Source organism: Dromiciops gliroides, chromosome 2, assembly GCF_019393635.1.
Source record: "Dromiciops gliroides isolate mDroGli1 chromosome 2, mDroGli1.pri, whole genome shotgun sequence".
NCBI lineage: Eukaryota > Metazoa > Chordata > Mammalia > Microbiotheria > Microbiotheriidae > Dromiciops > Dromiciops gliroides.
In genome coordinates, this window is record NC_057862.1 from 307,188,780 (window position 1) to 307,205,951 (window position 17,172).

A 17,172-nucleotide genomic window follows, 5' to 3' on the forward strand; every position below is an offset into this window, starting at 1 on the left:
TTAAGTGTCTGAGGCTGGATTTGAACTCAGGTACTCCTGACTCCAGGGCCGGTGCTCTATCCACTGCACACCTAGCAGCCCCTTTAATTGTTTTTTTGTTTTGTTTTGTTTGTTTTTACTCTTTTTTGGCCGGGCAATGGGGTTAAGTGACTTGCCCAGGGTCACACAGCTAGTGTCAGTGTCTGAGGCCAGATTTGAACTCAGGTACTCCTGAATCCAGGGCCAGTGCTTTATCCACTGTGCCACCTAGCTGCCCCCTTTAATTGTTTTTTAAAGATCAATATCACTAAATGAGTTAGATCCTTGGCTTTTAGGACTTTGGTAAATTTGGGGGGTATAATTTTGTCTCCCTCCTTCCTTCTTCAGTTCCCACTGTCTTCCCCCCCAACACACACACCTCCTAGTCATAATTCAGAACCAGTATTTGTTATATTAATATTAAAATCCTAGATGGTAAAGTTCACCAGGTGTTGCTATTTAAGATCATAGGATCATACATTTACATCCAGAAGGGGCCTCAGGGGTTATTTAGTCTAACCTTCTCATTGTATAGATGAAGAAACTAAGGTCCAGAGAATTTAATCGTTTGTCCAAGACTACAGGTGACATTGTGCTGCTTGCCATAAGCCCCAGAATACTGCAGGGCCTCCCTGGTGAGATCAGCCTATCAATCTACACAGGAAAAAACAAGTGGATGAAGAAAGTCTATTAAACTATCCAACTTTGACAAGTGCTGTGGATATTGATCTGGGTTTAGAATCCAGGAGGAGGAACAAAACATTTAGGAAATTAAGCAGTGTTTTCAATGATTCCGGGCTTCTCTCTATTACACAAATTCATCTTTTTATAACTTCAGTGTTCTTCCAGGATTGTTATCTGACTATGAATCATAATAGACTTCAACCTCTGAAGATCAAAAACCATGTGTAACCCACAGGTTACAATATAGAGACCAGAAATCAGCAAAAGTGGGCACTGGCATAATAGCCGCAGTGTAGTGAGATGGCACTTTTTGTACTGGCCACCACAAAAGTAACAAATAACAACGGTTTTTGCTGGCCAGGAGAGTGTATCAGAGCTTGCCAGCCCTTTTTCTATTCTTCCCACTCACCCCAGCCCCTGTTATTTGAATAGAACTCGTGGAGTATGATGGGAGTGGGTGGAGTTGAAAGCAATTCTTCTCCTACCCCTCCATAGCTTCACCTAGATCCTTTGCTGTTTTGAAAAGCATAGAGCCCTAAGAATATTCACTGGGATGAGAACTAAATGGGATTTTACTTCCTGACTATAACTCAGATGAGAGGTTAGACTGAGGAAATCAAAGGATATAGCAGAAAAAGCAGAGTTAGTTAAAAGAAGAGACAATCTTGTCTATGATATTCTGCTGGGGGTTTTTTTTTTTTTGGTTTTTTGTTTTTTGGTTTTTTTGTCATTTTCTAGCTGGGTTTGATGACTCAATAATCCTTAGCTACACACTAAAAGAGCTTTAGCTTTTCTTGCCAGGTAGAGGCTTACTAACTGCTACACTTCAATAGATGGTAGCAGAGACTAGAAGATAGACCCGATGATTCAGAAGATCAGCAGATGGTAGCAGAGACCAAATCAACAGAGGTGAAGACACCATTCCCATGAAGATGTTGTTGTTGTTTAGTCATTTCATTCATACCCAACTCTTTGTGACCCCAGTTGGTATTGTCTTGGTAAATATACTAAAGTAGTTTGCCATTTCCTTCTTCCAGTTCATTTTTAATAGACTTTTATTTTCCAAAATATATGTAAAAACAAAATGTTAACATCAATTTTTTTTAAAACTTTGTGCTCCAACTTCTCTTCCCCCACCCTCCAATCGAACCCCCCACCCACAAGATCTCCAGCTCATTTTACAATTGAGGAAAGGGAGGCAAACAGTATTAAATGACTTGCCCAGGATCACACAGCTAGTAAGTGTCTGAGATTGGATTTGAACTCAGGTCTTATTGATTCCAGGCCTATCCACTGTGCCACCCAGCTGCCCAGTACCTAGTACTCCAGTACTTAGCAGAAAACAGTGAAATGATATTACTAGAGAGTACTGGCAACTCTACAACACCAAAGGTATGTTATTCTGATCATACATTATATCATGACAAAATATATCCCTACATATGTACCCTCTTTTTGTGTATCTTGCATACACGAGTGTCTGGCTTTAATATGCCTTTACACATGTTCCCTGGCCAAATATAGTTCCTATGGAAGTGTTCTTCTTAAATGTTCTCTGGTTACACATGTTTACTACGTGTGGGCCTTTCATGCATACCCCTGCCCACATTGTTCTCTACATGTGTGCTCTCTTCCCCACTGATAGTAACCTATGAGAGGGTGCATCCCATACATGCATGGTGGGGTAGTAGTGGTAGCTATTTTCTTTCAATTAATTTGCTACGCTGTTTAATTGAGTGTATTTTGCTTTTGAACTACTGTGTCCTCCAGTTGCCTAGTAAAAGCAAATACACTAGCAGGGGCTCTTAAGTTATGATGTTTAGTACCTTAAACCTGAGGTAACTTTCTGGAAGATCATGGGTAAGGTGGGCCCTGGGTGGTACAGAAATGGTGATATGTGTACAAGAAGTGGCATAGAGCTATCATTCAGGAAATGTATATACTATGAAAAATGGTGGAGTGGTTTTATAATGAGAGGGATCACAGATGAATAACCTTATTGCTACATTGGTTCCTACTGAATATTAAAAGAAGATCTCCAGTATGTTAAATAGATTTTTCTAAGAATTTATGAGAAGACATGGACAAAGATTGCATAGGATAAATGGTGCAAATGAGTTGAATCTGACTACTGGAGGGAGATATCAGTGAGATCACAAATCCATCAATAGGCATTTGTTAAGCAACTGCTATTTCCCAGGCATTGTATATTGGTATATGAAAGGAGAATCTATTTGTTGAATGGAGTTTTATTTCTCTTGTTCTTAGTTTAAAAGAGGATAAATAGATTGTTTTATATTCCTCTCCCTCTTCAATGAAACAACCTATAACATTAAATTGTTTATATTTGTTTAGTTCTTGAATGATTTCTTTTTCTTTTTAATGTAGGTTAGTGCCTATGGAAAAAAAACGGTCTAAGGAAAATGTTCCCTGCCCTTAATGCAAAGCAATAAGGCCAATGGAAGCAGGGAGCTGGACTTCCCCATCACTTCAATCTTCTCCTTTATCATTTGCATCTTTTGCATGTGTTATACAATCAGTCTAATCTTTTCAATTTTAAGTCTAAAATCATCTTTAGGGGAAGCTAGGTGGTGCAGTGGATAGAAACCCTGGCCCTAAAGGTTAGGGAGGACCTGAGTTCAAATCTCACCTTAGACACTTACTAGCTGTGTGACCCTGGGCAAGTCACTTAGCCCCATTGCTTAAACATCCGGAGCCATCTCTAGTTCTTCTGATATATATCTTGCCACTGGACCCAGATGGCTTTAGAGGAGAGAGTGAGTTGGTGACTTTGCCAGCCCTCCCTCACTTAAATCCAATTCACTGCAAGTATGACATCACCCTTTCTAATGTCATGGTCCTTTTTGAGAATGAAGGACCATCACCATCACCATCACCACCACCACCAAACAACAACAATAATCATCACCATCAGCATTACTTTCCAGAATTTTTTTCTTCTCTGCTGCCTTCTTTACCGCCTTTATATCATAAGACTTTTATATCTACTAAAGGAGAAATTCATAGGGAAAAGCATGAAATTGAAGAGTTATAGCCCTGGCTAATGCCAAAGCAGCCCCAGAAATCTTGGGGTCCCATGAAAGAAGGAGGAACCTTTGAGAGCAATGGGCCAAAAGGGCCCCATCCTTTATAGATTTTGACTTGAGAGGTCCAGGAATTTAAGCTTAGAGTAAACCCATCCATTTTCAGAACACCCAATAAGCTTAGGATTCTCATAGAAATAACTTGCTTCTCTAAGGTAGTAACAAAAAGGGTTTTCCATATTTACAGTGTTCCATAACTGTGTCCTCTGGCTCCTTGAATCCAGTAGCTGTCATTTTAGAAAGCCATGAGCTTGAGAAGATGTGACTGGGACACCTTTCTGCTAGGGCCATTTACCAGATTCCTCTCCCCGCCCCCCGCACGGCTTGCCCATCAGAGATACTCCTGAAGGGAAGCTGTCTCATATATCCGGGTTGGCTGATGTCAGTAAAATACAAACAGGAGGTGGCTGAGTTATTTTTTTTCTTGATAAAAAAAAGGACTGGATTATATTTTCATTACTTGCAGAGTGCTTTTAGATGGTCCAGATAATTAAGCCCTGAGAACGTAGTAATACATTTCACACTGAGAGGAAGATTTGAGGGAGCTTCTAACCAAAAACTCAGACTCCCAAGGGAGCTTAAAAACATGACCATTACCCAGAACAATAAGAAGCAGCAGATATTTATGGTAATAGTGCTCAATGAGGCCCCCAGCTGTCCCTAAGTGACTCACCCCAATATGGAAGCAAAATAGCCATAAATGGTGATGGCAGGGATGATGATGATACCGTGTGTACCCAGAAGGCTGCTCTCCCTACGTCTCAAAGCATTTGCAGATACTCTCTTACTCATCCTCACAGTCCCCTGGGGAAGTAGGCATGGAAAATTTCTATAAGACAGACAAAGGTAGGTTTAGGCACCAACCCCAGACAAAATCCTAAAAGTTGTGAGCCCCTTGAATGTGGCCACTGTATCTTGTTTTTTTCATGACCCATATCCATCCCTTATTCAGGGTATAATAGGTGGGTTAGTACAGTGAGGTGAAAGAAATCACTTAATGACAGTAAAGGTCAGAGACCTAGGTGTGACCTTGGGCAATTTAAATTCTTCAGGCCTCAGTGTCCTCATCTATAAAATGGGGGTGGTGATAACGTTCCTTATCTATTTCACAGTGTATGTTGTTAGGCTTAAATAAAACCTTTTTTTTTTTGTGTGTGGGGCCATGGGGGTTAAGTGACTTGCCCAGGGGTCACACAGCTAGTAAGTGTAAAGTGTCTGAGTCTGGATTATGAGCTCAGGTCCTGCTGAATCCAGGGCTGGTGCTTTATCTACTGCGCCACCTAGCTTCCCCCAATAAAACAATATTTAAATAAGACAAGAACTTTGAAATGTATGAATGTGCTATAGCAATGCAAAGTATTATTACTAGTCTAGTCCAGTGATTTCAAACTCAGATTGAAAGGGGAGTCACTAAATGTATGAATGGATTCCTGCCAGCCACAGATTGACTTAGAAAACCACATATTAACATTATCTATGTTCCATATTTTTATTTATTTTTTATTTCCCAATAACATTTTTTTTTTTTTGCGGGGCAATTGGGGGTAAAGGTGACTTGCCCATAGGTCACACAGCTAGTAAGTGTTAAGTGTCTGAGCCGGATTTGAACTCAGGTACTCTGAATCCAGGGCCGGTGCTCTATCCACTGTTCCATCTAGCTGCCCTCCCAATAACATTTTAATCTAAGTTCTTGCTCATTATGGACTGTTGTAGGCTGCAATGTGGCTTGAATTTGATGCCACTAGTCTAGGGTACCTACTCAGTGCTGAGTCACTGTGAATGAAGGATGACACATATCCCTGAGTCCCAAGGGTTCTTGCCCTCCTGGGAGCTTCTATTCATTTAAAGCATAGCAAGACCCAGGGTCTGCATGACATCAGCAAAAAAAAAAAGGAACCACAAAGACTCCCCTCAGTGGATTGCATCAGGTGCTGCTGGGGAGCTATGAGCATGTAGGGATCTTCATCTCCTCAGTGTTCATTCAGCAGCCTGCATTAAGTACATGCTATGAGCAAAGCTACATGCAGGCATGAGTGAGTATGTAAACCCTAAGTTTGCAGCTGCAGCTTCTCAGTGAAACAGAAGCCAGAATGCAGCTGACTCTCAGTGGGGTTGCCTGGAGAATTGGACTAGAACACAGAGCTCCCCAGGGGGGAGCTTCAGAAAGCCAGCTTCAGGTGTCCTCTTTATATTTCTACCATCTTAAGAGACCTTCCCTGATTCCCTCATTCATCAGTTCTCTCCTTGTAATCACTTTATATTATTCTGAACATGTTCTGGATTTCAAGTCTTTGCCTCTGACTCACCTCTCCGGGTGCCCCTGGATTTATTTTCTCAGTGCTTCAGACAACTCTCTAAGACTCTAAGTTACAGAGAACATTCTCATTTGCATTGGTAGGACAAGTTTCCTCAACCAGGAATTCCCTATTCCACAGAAACATCCAGTCCCTTTCCATGTATACTGTATTTACTTGTCTGTGAATATGTTGTTCATCCCTCCTAGAGAACTTAATTTCTTTTCCTCTTCTCCTCCTTCCTCTTACTTTCTTTCTTTCCTGCCTTCCATCCCTCCCTCCCTCCCTCCCTTCCTTCTTTCCTTCTTCCCACACCTCTCTCAATTTGTCCCTCCCTCTTTCCCTCCCTCTGTGTCTCCCTCCCTTTCTTTCTTTTCTCCACCCCCCAAAATCCCCCCAATGCAGGGGCAACTCACAGGCCAATCTCATTACCCATCCCTATAGGAGTTGAACCTGTTCTATTGCTGCCCTGGACTGGTTCACCCTTCCTTAGGTAACCTTGGTGCCCCCTTCCCCTTAGGGGCTCACCATATTCATATCCAACATAGTGCATACTCCTAACATCAGCTTCAGCTCTACTGTGGCTCAAGACATGCACCAACTTTAGCCCTCCCCAGTAGCTGGGATTCCAGGTGTTCATTATTACACTAAGCCCGGGGTTGGTGGTTATCCCATGTAAGTAGAGGGAATACCCACCTCAATGGAGGGAATACTAATTTCAATAAAATCTCAGGATCTCAGCTGTTGGAAAGGACTTCCAAGGTCAGCTAATTCAATCTGTCTTGGAATAAGAATCCTCACTACAAGATGCCCATTGGGTCATCATCCAACCTTTGCTTGAAAAAAACCTTCATTGAAAGGGAATTCTTTCCCCATCAAGTAGCTTGTTTCATTTGGGGATGCTACAAATGTGTTAGGAGGTTTCCTTTACATTAAACCTGAATAATTTCAACCCGTTGCTCCTAATTTTGTCCCCTGAGGCCAAGCAGAACAAGTCTAATGCCCTTCCATATTAATTGTCCTTAAAATGTAAGAAGACAACGATCAAATGCCCTGAGTCTTCTCTTCTTCATTATCAACATCCCTAGTTCCTTCCCTCAGTCTTTGTAGGGTATGATCTCAAGTTCCTTCACCATCCTAATCACCTTCCTGTGAATGTCCTTAGTTTTTCACATGCCTTCCTAAAATAAGGCACCCAGAATTGAGGACAATACCTCAGAGAAGGTCTAACCATAGCAAAATGTAGCATTTATTTATTTATTTATTTCTGTTTAAAAATCCCCGTTTTCTCTCCTGTTTACTGTGTTAGGAATGACCCCAAATCAAAATGTGACCCTTTCCTTGCCTAGAGGAAGTTAGATGAGAAGGCCAGGCTGGTTGTCCAAGTCTATTATACTCCCCATTACTCAGGCGTAATTCCTCTGAGCTCTACCATTTGTTCCTATTATTTTATTTTAATGCATTTATTTGTATTAGGCCCGTCTCCAGCTTGATCCAGCCAAAAGGGGATTGAAGAGGGGAGGGAGGGGAAGGGAGGGGAAGAGTGGAGGGACCAGGGAAAAATGCCGCGGAAAAAGTAACTACCGGAAGGCCCAGGCCTGACCTAACCATGACTTTAATATGAATCAAATGTACTCTAACCTGGTTTACCCATAGTCGCATTCTGATAGAAATAATTTGTACTTACCAAACTCTTTGCAGGCCACGAAGTTGCCTCATTGAATACTCTGATATGATTAGGCTAAGGTCTAGAAATGCAGTTTTTATGGTTCTTATCCTCTCTCCTGCCAATATCCCTAGAGAAGGTGAACCTCCCTCCCTGGCCTGAGAGATTGTGGGACAGACCGACTTGGCTATCATGGAGGCTTCATCTTCTTGATACTAATCAAGAATCACAATAGTGGCTGCTGCTTCTCTTGGGCTTTAAGGTTAGCATCAAACTCTCTTCAGAGTCACCTGGAATGAGAATAATTATTCTCCTTTTAATAGATGAAGAAGCATTGATCTGAAGAAGCCAATGTTGGCCCATGTCACACATACAGTGTCAGAGTCAAGGTTCAAACCCAGATCTTCTTACAGGGCTCCTTCTCCTGCACTGTGAGATACTAATTTTAGCTTTGGAGCTCCAGCAACTTAGCATAGGGCCATATGCATTCATAATATGTGCTGAAGACATGATTCTTGAATTTCATGAAAAAGAGCCAGGGTGGGGCTCAGCCTAGCACCTGCAAAAACTGGAGTCCCCAGAAAAGGTTCATAGTGTATAATAGAGGAGATCTCACTGGAACATGTGCGTTAGCACTGTGCTGGATGGGAGAAAGGGGGGTTTCAGTCCCTTGCTAAGGATGAAAAATTATACTGGCTCCCTATTTGTAACTTTCTATAGTGACTTGTAAGTCCTACGTGGTTGCCATCTGAAACTCTCTATAACTCCTAATTAGCTGGGTAGGCATCTGAAAGCAGCTAGCTGCCTATGCCAGTCTGTAAGGGGCCTAATTCTGTAAGGGGGCTTTTAAAGAATCCCCCTGGGTTTGTTAACCCCTGTACGGGGACCCAACCTGTAAGGGCCTGCCCTCTACCCAACTGCTTCTCCCAAATTCTTCACTACGTCTCCCCTTTTCACTGCCGAACCTCCCTTTCTCCAGAGCATTTCCCTGTGTCTCCTTTCTTCAGCCACAGGCCCTCTCCTCTGCTCTTGTCCTCCCCCCTCTCACTACTCTGTCCTCTTTTTTTTTTGGTGATGCAGTTGGGAGTAAGTGACTTGCCCAGGGTCACACAGCTAGTAAGTGTTAAGTGTCTGAGGCCGGATTTGAACTCAGGTCCTCCTGAATCCAGGGCCCATGCTCTTTCCACTGTGCCACCTAGCTGCCCCTCTGTCCTCTTTTAAAAACCCTTTTCTCACAGGAAACCTCACCCAGAAGGAGTCAGTGCACAATGCACAGGGTTTTTCGTGCTGCTGGTGGAGAGTCCTCTGAGCAGAGGAGGCCAGGGCTTGACTCCCTGAGGCTTGGGTGGGGGGGGGCAGGGAGCTACGTGGAGCGCACTGAGGATTTCTAACCTTAGCCAAAGGGTGGGATCCCAAAATCACAATACATTCTTACAAGGACAAGCACAGTCCCTTTGCTTCTTCCTGGCCCATAATGAGGTGGACTGCCTCAAAGAAGCCAAAGGTGGCCACTAGTCAAGAGCAGCCCAGTTAGTAGACCTTAAAAAGAGTGATTCTGCTGTCTGGCATTTTCTGTTTTCCATCTGACAAGTCTCTTCCAGACTCCCACTTGGGCTTCCTATGGGTTTTATCTCCCTCTTCTCATCCCAGCCCCCTTCCAGTTATGGTGACTGTTTATATATGGTAGCAGGTATATGTGCTGCCTAGGAGAGCCTGAGCCTGGACCTTGGGTCTCTAGATGCTGCTTCTGCTTTATAATTTTTTCCTGGACCAAACACTCATCCTGAGAGATGAATTTTTTTGAGAATGGCTACCTCAGAAATCCAAGAATTCTTGGGTTCCCCTCTTAAAGCTCTCTGGCAGTATCAAAAGTTTATTGCAAATACACTATTTTTGAAGAAGATGACCACAGACAAGAGAATGAGTCCATGCCATATCCTGGCTTTCCGGGAGGTATCGATTTGATGCGAGTTGTTTGGATAGTGCATAGGGGAGACAAAGGTGAAACATTTTTCAACAATTCCTCTTAGTGTTTTACATTTCAATGTTCTAATTATCCATTGCCTGGGAGAGTATAATAGAAGTTATTTTTATGTATTGTGGTTAGTCTTTTTTAATGATTGCTAATGAATTTTTTAGGCTTTAAGTATTTTTTTATGTGGAGAAAATAAATAGCTGTCCTATACCTGATCTCCCTTATATACTGGATACCTTCATATTCCCTTTTAGGGAGACTCTAGACATGAACCAAAACTAAGCTTTTTTTTTTTTGTTGTTTGTTTGTTTGTTTGTTTGTTTGTTTGTTTTGGGGTTTTTTGGTGGGGCAATGGGGGGGTTAAGTGATTGCCCAGGGTCACACAGCTAGTAAGTGTCAAGTGTCTGAGGCTGGATTTGAAATCAGGTACTCCTGAATCCATGGCCGGTGCTTTATCCCACTGCGCCACCTAGCCACCCCCCAAACTAAGCTTTCTTTAAGTAATTTTCTCTAGGGCTCCAGATTGGAAAAATAAAGAGCCAAAGAAAATAAGAAATAACCTTACTTCTCTCTTTAGAGGAAAGGCTTTTCCATTCCTGAACCTGGGTATGAGTATGTGAGCTCAGAGTAAGGCTCCCTTAGTGGGAAAAGTCATACCCAGGACTCCCCACCCTCACCCCATCCACCAGTTACAACTGGATTGTTCAGCTCTAGCTTGGATTAAATTGAGAGACCTGTCACAAGCCAGAGTAAAGATATGTCTGCAGAGTAGAGACAGGACCTTTTCAAAGGAGACCCTAGAGGTTTCACTTCCATCTCACTACATCATAGTGAGGGCTAGGAGTTGGTTAGGTTCTGTTGCCCCATTTTATAGAAAGGGAAACTGAGACCTATTAAGGGAAAGCATTAGGTGACAGGCCCCTCAGCAAGTATACTCAGCAGCTTACAATATGAATTCTTTTCAGACTGTAGCAAAATGTGACTGCCCCTCCAGTGGCCGTCAAACCCCCCATAGACATTATCCTGGAAAGCAACTCTTGAAAAGATGCTTCGGCAGATATGACAGCCCCACTTCATCATCAGCCGCAGGTATCAAAGACTGGAAAAAGACAGTTTTTACCACTAAAGTCCTTATTGCTGTCAGATGGTTCAACATCAGAAATGGATTTGATTTTATTCATAGAAATGACATTAAAATAGATGGATTATCCCTTGCTTTGCCACTATACCCTAAGGACTATGGGACCTTTCTACTTGGCATACAGTTGAAACCTATACATGTTGTCTCTCCCATTAGAATATGAACTCAAGAGCAGGGATTGTCTTTTCTATTTGTATTCCAAATGCTTAGCATAATGCTTTGAACAGAATAAGAACTTAATAAATGCTTTTTTCACTCATTCATTCATTCATGCATTCATGCATTCATTCATTCATTTATTCTCTATTTCAATATAATGCATTCCATAAAGTATTAAGTAAAAGGCAGCTGGTGGCACTATGGATAGAAGTCAGGAAGACCTGGGTTCTAATCCCACCTCAGATACATACTAGCTATGTGACCTGGGGGGAAGTCACAACTTCTGTTTGCCTCAGTTTCCTCAACTGTTAAAATGGGAGTAAAAATAGCATCTACCTCCCAGGGTTGTTGTGAGGATCCAATGTGATAATATTTGAAAAGTGCTCTTAGCACAATGACTGGCATATGGTAGACACTATATAAATGCTTATTCTTTTCCCATTTTCTCTTCCCCCTTCTCCATTAAGTACCTACCATGTACAAGGTACTATGCTGGGGAAATAAAATCAAAACAGAATACAATCCCTGCCTTCAAACAACTTCCACTCTACTGAAGGAATACAAGATGCAATCAGGTAATGTCTATATGATAATTTGAGGAGGAAGGAGAGATAGCCCAGGAAGACTTATGGCCTTGCTTTTAATGGGAGTAGGTAGGTACCAGAGCGTGGCTCCACTTGGCCTTCCACCACACCGCCAAAGAGTTAGCCCAGCAGGACAGTACAGGAGACAATAATCATGACTTAATGAGAAAACCTCAAATCTACCATACCTCCCAATACTACCTCCAACCTCACCAGAACTTTACCTACCATTTCCTTAAAATTTTTCCTGGACCATGCTACCATCTAATCTGTGGAAGCTACTTGAGGTCAAGGCTTGTTTTCTATTTTATCTTTGCATTTCCAATTCCCAATGCAGTTGCCATGTATGTAACAGGCACTCAAAAATGATTCTTGAACTGAAGGGAGCCAAAACAGGGAAATAGAGAGAGGGAGAAGAAAGGAAACTGAAGGACAAAGGGGGAAATCCTTGTAAATAAGACCCCTGAATCTTTGAGCTCATCTTTCCTAAAAGGTCCTCAAGGTACAGCTTGAGACCAGAATCCTCTGAGGCTTCTCCCTAGACATAATAATCTTTCCCCTCTACAAATAGCACTAAATCTAATATAACCTTTTTGCTAAAAGATCTGACGCTTGATTTTCAGCTGTTTTGCAACAGGCTTTGGCTGCTTTGCATATGCACACAGGTCCTGTCTCCCCCACTAATTTGGATGCTCTCCATACAGGGACTGTGTATTCTACTGATATACCCCTCCCCGACCAGGGCCTCTTTGGCCCAGTATGGGCACACAGTAAGTGTTTGATGTATATTTGTTGTATGTAAGGATTTATCATATTTATTTATTAGATTACTCTAGTAATTAAACTACACAATAAAGAAATTAGAGCTTTAATAGCTAGGGCTGTCCTAAAGTAGACTGGCTGCCTGGAGGACTGGTGTTTCTTCCACAATAGTAGGAGAGCATTTGCTAGCTGTATCCTCGAGAGGATTCTTGGTCACGGATATCAGTTGAATTGGATGGTCTCTGAGAACCCTTTAAACTGCGAGCTTCTGTGACTAACTGAGTGAAGGTAGGAATGCTGCAGGACAGGAAGGGACAGGAGTAAAATCAGACTTGGGCGCCATTTCCCCTGGAGTAACTTGTTACTAGCTATGGATGAGCAGGGAGGGAAGGACCATTTACCCAAGTGCATTAGAGGTGATATTTTAGCACCACAGCTCCTTATCACATTAATGCCTCTTAGCCCCAGTGCCTTATTCTCTCTGCCGAAGCTCTGTTAGATTCACTCATTGTTAGAGGCAAGATTGCAGCCGAAGTTAATTTATGTTAATTTTCTCTTTTCTGGTCATTAACTTTTGTGATGCTAATATATCTTACATGGAATTTCCTTAGCCTGAGATGCTGCAGTGTTGGAATGGGGTTGCTGGTGAAAAGCCCAGCATGGAGACCCCCAGTTGCCCTTGCCTTTTTTTGGTGAGAACTCTGATCAGAGACCCTGCTAATCTAAAGAGAGCTTTCCCCACAGCCCTGCCTTCCCAAAGTCTTCCTTAGCGATACATGCCCTTTTTTGATGCTAAGGAAAATCCGTGAGATAGATTTGGGACCCCTGAAATTCGGACGGGACTGTTGGAGGCAGCCACTTGATAGTTTCTTGATAGAGTGTCATTTTGGGAACTAGGATGGTTGGAATGGGGGTCTCTCTGCTACATTTCTTAAGGCCTCTTCCCTTCTCCTGCTCTCTGCCACGCTATTGTAGCCTTTCTAATTTAGTTAAGTAAAGAGTATTAAGTATTATTAGTTAAATAAGCATATACTTAGGCAACTGAGAGAAGAGAATAGTTATGATCTTGTGTGTGTGTGTGAAAGATGCAGAGGGGAGAAAATGGAGTCCTGCTTCATAAAAAAAGTAAGAGCCATCTCCAAATTGGGCAAAAGTGTCCTCAAAACTGAAGAGTCTTTCTGGATAACATGAACCCTATTTCATGATCCTTAATTAGAAAATTCATACTTGGCATAAGCCTGATTCATCTTCTATAGCTTAATTTGCTCAGATCCTTTCAATTGCCATGTTTGCTTTTCTCCCCTATGCAAATTCTAAATTCCTAATTTTTTTTTTTTTTTTTTTTTTGCTGGGCAGTGAGGGTTAAGTGACTTGCCCAGGGTCACACAGCTAGTAAGTGTCAAGTGTCTGAGGTCGGTTTTGAACTCAGGTACTACTGATTCCAGGGCTGGTGCTTTATCCACTGCGCCACCTAGCTGCCCCTCCGAATTTATTTTGAAGGCAAAATGTTCTCTTTTCTCAGTATAGGGAGAACCTCAAGGTTTGTATTGGCTTAAATGAAATATAAAAAATCACTGGTATATATACCTACTAAAGGCAGGGATATGCTAACCAAAGAGGATCTTGGAACTGAAAGGAGATTTGTTGCTCTCATCTGCAACACAGATCTTTGGGGGAGAGGAGAAATCCCTAAAATGGGTTTTGGGGTTGAATACTCATAATTAGGAGGTTGTTGCTGTTCAGTTGTTTCAATCATGGTTGACTCTTTGTGACCCCATTTGGGGTTTCTGTGGCAAAGGTATTAGAGTGGTTTGCCATTTCTTTCTTCTGCTTATTTTTTTTTTTTTTTAGTGAGGCAATTGGGGTTAAGTGACTTGCCCAGGGTCACACAGCTAGTAAGTGTTAAGTGTCTGAGGCCGGACCCTGAACTCAGGTACTCCTGACTCCAGGGCTGGTACTTTATCCACTGCGCCACCTAGCTGCCCCGAAGATGAGTCTTCTTAACACCAGGCCCTTCTACTGTGCCACCGAGCTGCCCTATCAGAAGGTTTATGGGGGTTAAAAGGAATTTTCTAACTGTGAGTCAGAAAGTTGTCTGGAACCAAGGACCTTGAGTTCACACCAGGAGAAAGTACTCAAAAGAATATACTTAATCTTTGCCTAGAACATTCTGATGACTTTTGGTGACACTTTAGCTTGTGATGGCTCATTAACTTTGGCCATGGGTGCTAAAATGACCATAGCTTTCCCTACCAAGGAGAGGCTTTTTTAGCTACTACTCTTTAGTAAATGGAAGTAAAAAGAAAATGGACCTAGAAAGCTAAATAGCTAAAGATGAGTAGATGATAGCAGAAAACAGTTAGGTGATGATAAATTGAATAGAGATGCTCAGTAGAGACAACATGTTCAACAAAGAGTAGAGATAAGATGCTCGGCAGAGAACAGTTAGAAAAAAATCAGAAGAGGGTCATCATCAGAGGCTCTGCAGCATGAGATACTCTTACCACATGTATGCCCTCTGTGTATACACAGAGAGGTGTAGAGGTCTTTTCATGTCATTTTATTTGTTATGTTGTTTGATTAAATGTCTTATATGGCTACCCTTTCTAATACTTTCACTCATACTCCTTTCCCACTAGTCGTGGAGGGGAGGCAGATAACTTTTTTTTTTTTAATTTTTGCGAGGCAATGGGGGTTAAGTGACTTGCCCAGGGTCACACAGCTAGGAAGTATCTGAGGCCAGATTTGAACTCAGGTCCTCCTGAATCTAGGGCCAGTGCTTTATCCACTGCTCCACCTAGCTGCCCCCGGCAGATAACTTCTTGCTCCCCATTGCTACTTCCAGACTAACCCTCTATCACTATCACTCAGCAACCTTTCTTCTTTCAAAGTTGATTCAATTAATATTTATCACCCAATCAAGGTTCCAATAACTGTTATCTGCTGACCCCTACGTCACTTTCCTTCTTTCCTCAGTGAGTTCAGTGTCTGGTTCACAGTCTTTCTCTTCTCCCCAGCTCCTGCGCTCATATTAGAGGATTTCAATGTACAGACAGATGCTCCCTCAAATACCCTAATGCCCCAGTTCTGCAATTGCACATTTTCCACGATTTATCCCTCCACCCCAACTCAACCACACACAGAGATGACCATACCCTTGATCTTGCCATCAGCCATAAGCGTTCCATTAACATGTTTGTGAACTCTGAAACTCCTTTATCGGATCATAATCTGTTGTCATTCCACCTCTCCCTTAAAACTCCAAACTGTTCTTCGTCCCCACTGTGATTTCTAATTCTTCCTTCCTTTAGTTCTTTCCCAGGCCGTCATCCCTGCACTAACTACACTCTCTTCCCTTCCCCAACTTGATCCCTTAGTGAACTAGTTCATTGCTACACTGTCTCCTTCTGTGAGTCCCTTGGTCCCTTATCTTATTGCAAATTATCTCCTGCTAAGCCCAACCTAATCCAAGGAATCTATTACTTGTATTATCCATAGCTTTTGCATGTGCTGCTAAAACTAGGTAGAGAAAAATCACTAAACTTACTGACTGTGTCCTCTAGGAATTTATATTGCACAATCTCAATTGGATCCTCCCTTTTATAGCTCCCTCATTGACTCACTATCCTCCTAAGCAAAGTGGCTTTTCCAAACCTTTTCACCCCTCCTCAAATTTCCCATGGCTCTCCCAAACCTCATACTCTGAGGTGACAACCTTGCTTCATATTTCATTGAAAAAAAGAGACCATTAGCCAAGAGCTCTCTCTTTTCCTCTCTTCCTCATGTTCAGTGTCTGGTTCACAGTATTCTACCACTATTTACCCTTGGTTCACATGAAAAGGTAACCCTTCTCTCCAGGGCTAACCCTTCTACATGCACATGTGATCCCATTCCATCCCACCTTCTCCAGCTAATTTCCCCATCTATCATCCCCCATCCTCTCACTGATCTTCAATTTCTTTCTCTACTGGCAATACTGTTCTATTGTCTATAAATATGACTGTCTCTCCATCTTTTAAACACCCCCTCATGTGATCCATCTATCTTCACTAGTTATTATCCTATATTTCTTCTTTTTGTGGTTCAATTCCTTGAGACCTTCAATAATCAATGCCTCCACCTCCTTTCCTCTTGGTCTCTTTTTAATTCTCTACAGTCTGCTTCTAGGGTATATGGGATGATCAGGGAGGACTATCACCTCTGGTGGGAGGGCTTGCCAAGCCCTTTTCAGAACGGCTCATCTACCTTTGGTGACTAACCGAACTTTCACCTATAGCTCCAAGAAGCTATAGCATAAGCGACAGTCACACCTCAGTAAAACCATCTCAACAGATGGGGCTAAACCAGGTTGAGGATAACCACAGGCCTCAAACCTGTCAATGAGTCAAGGGGATGTCTACCCTAAGCATGTGAACCCCACCCCATGAAACAGGCAGATGAGAACAATCTGTTCCAATGGCCATGAAGTTAGCTGAAGCAGGCACTGTGAAATGCTTAGAGCTTGGTCAGACATTGAAAATGCCAAGGTCATCCACCGTATCCTGGTCCATTGCCAGTCATTTTGTCTTGCCACTGGACTTTGATGATTCTGGAAAAGAGAGTGAAGCTGACAGCTTTGTACAACTGCCTCACTTAAATCCAATTCAAGACATCATCCTTGATGTCATCAGGCCTCTTCAAAAATAAAGGAGGAAGCACCGGCCCTCAATTCAGGAGGACCTGAGTTCAAATCCAGCCTCAGACACTTGACACTTACTAGCTGTGTGACCCTGGGCAAGTCACTTA

The 17,172-nt window shown here is 42.4% G+C and overlaps 1 pseudogene; it reads left to right on the top strand.

The window, feature by feature from the left end:
• Window positions 1–17,172, top strand: part of LOC122743549 — a 106,511-nt pseudogene that overhangs the window by 53,288 nt on the left and 36,051 nt on the right.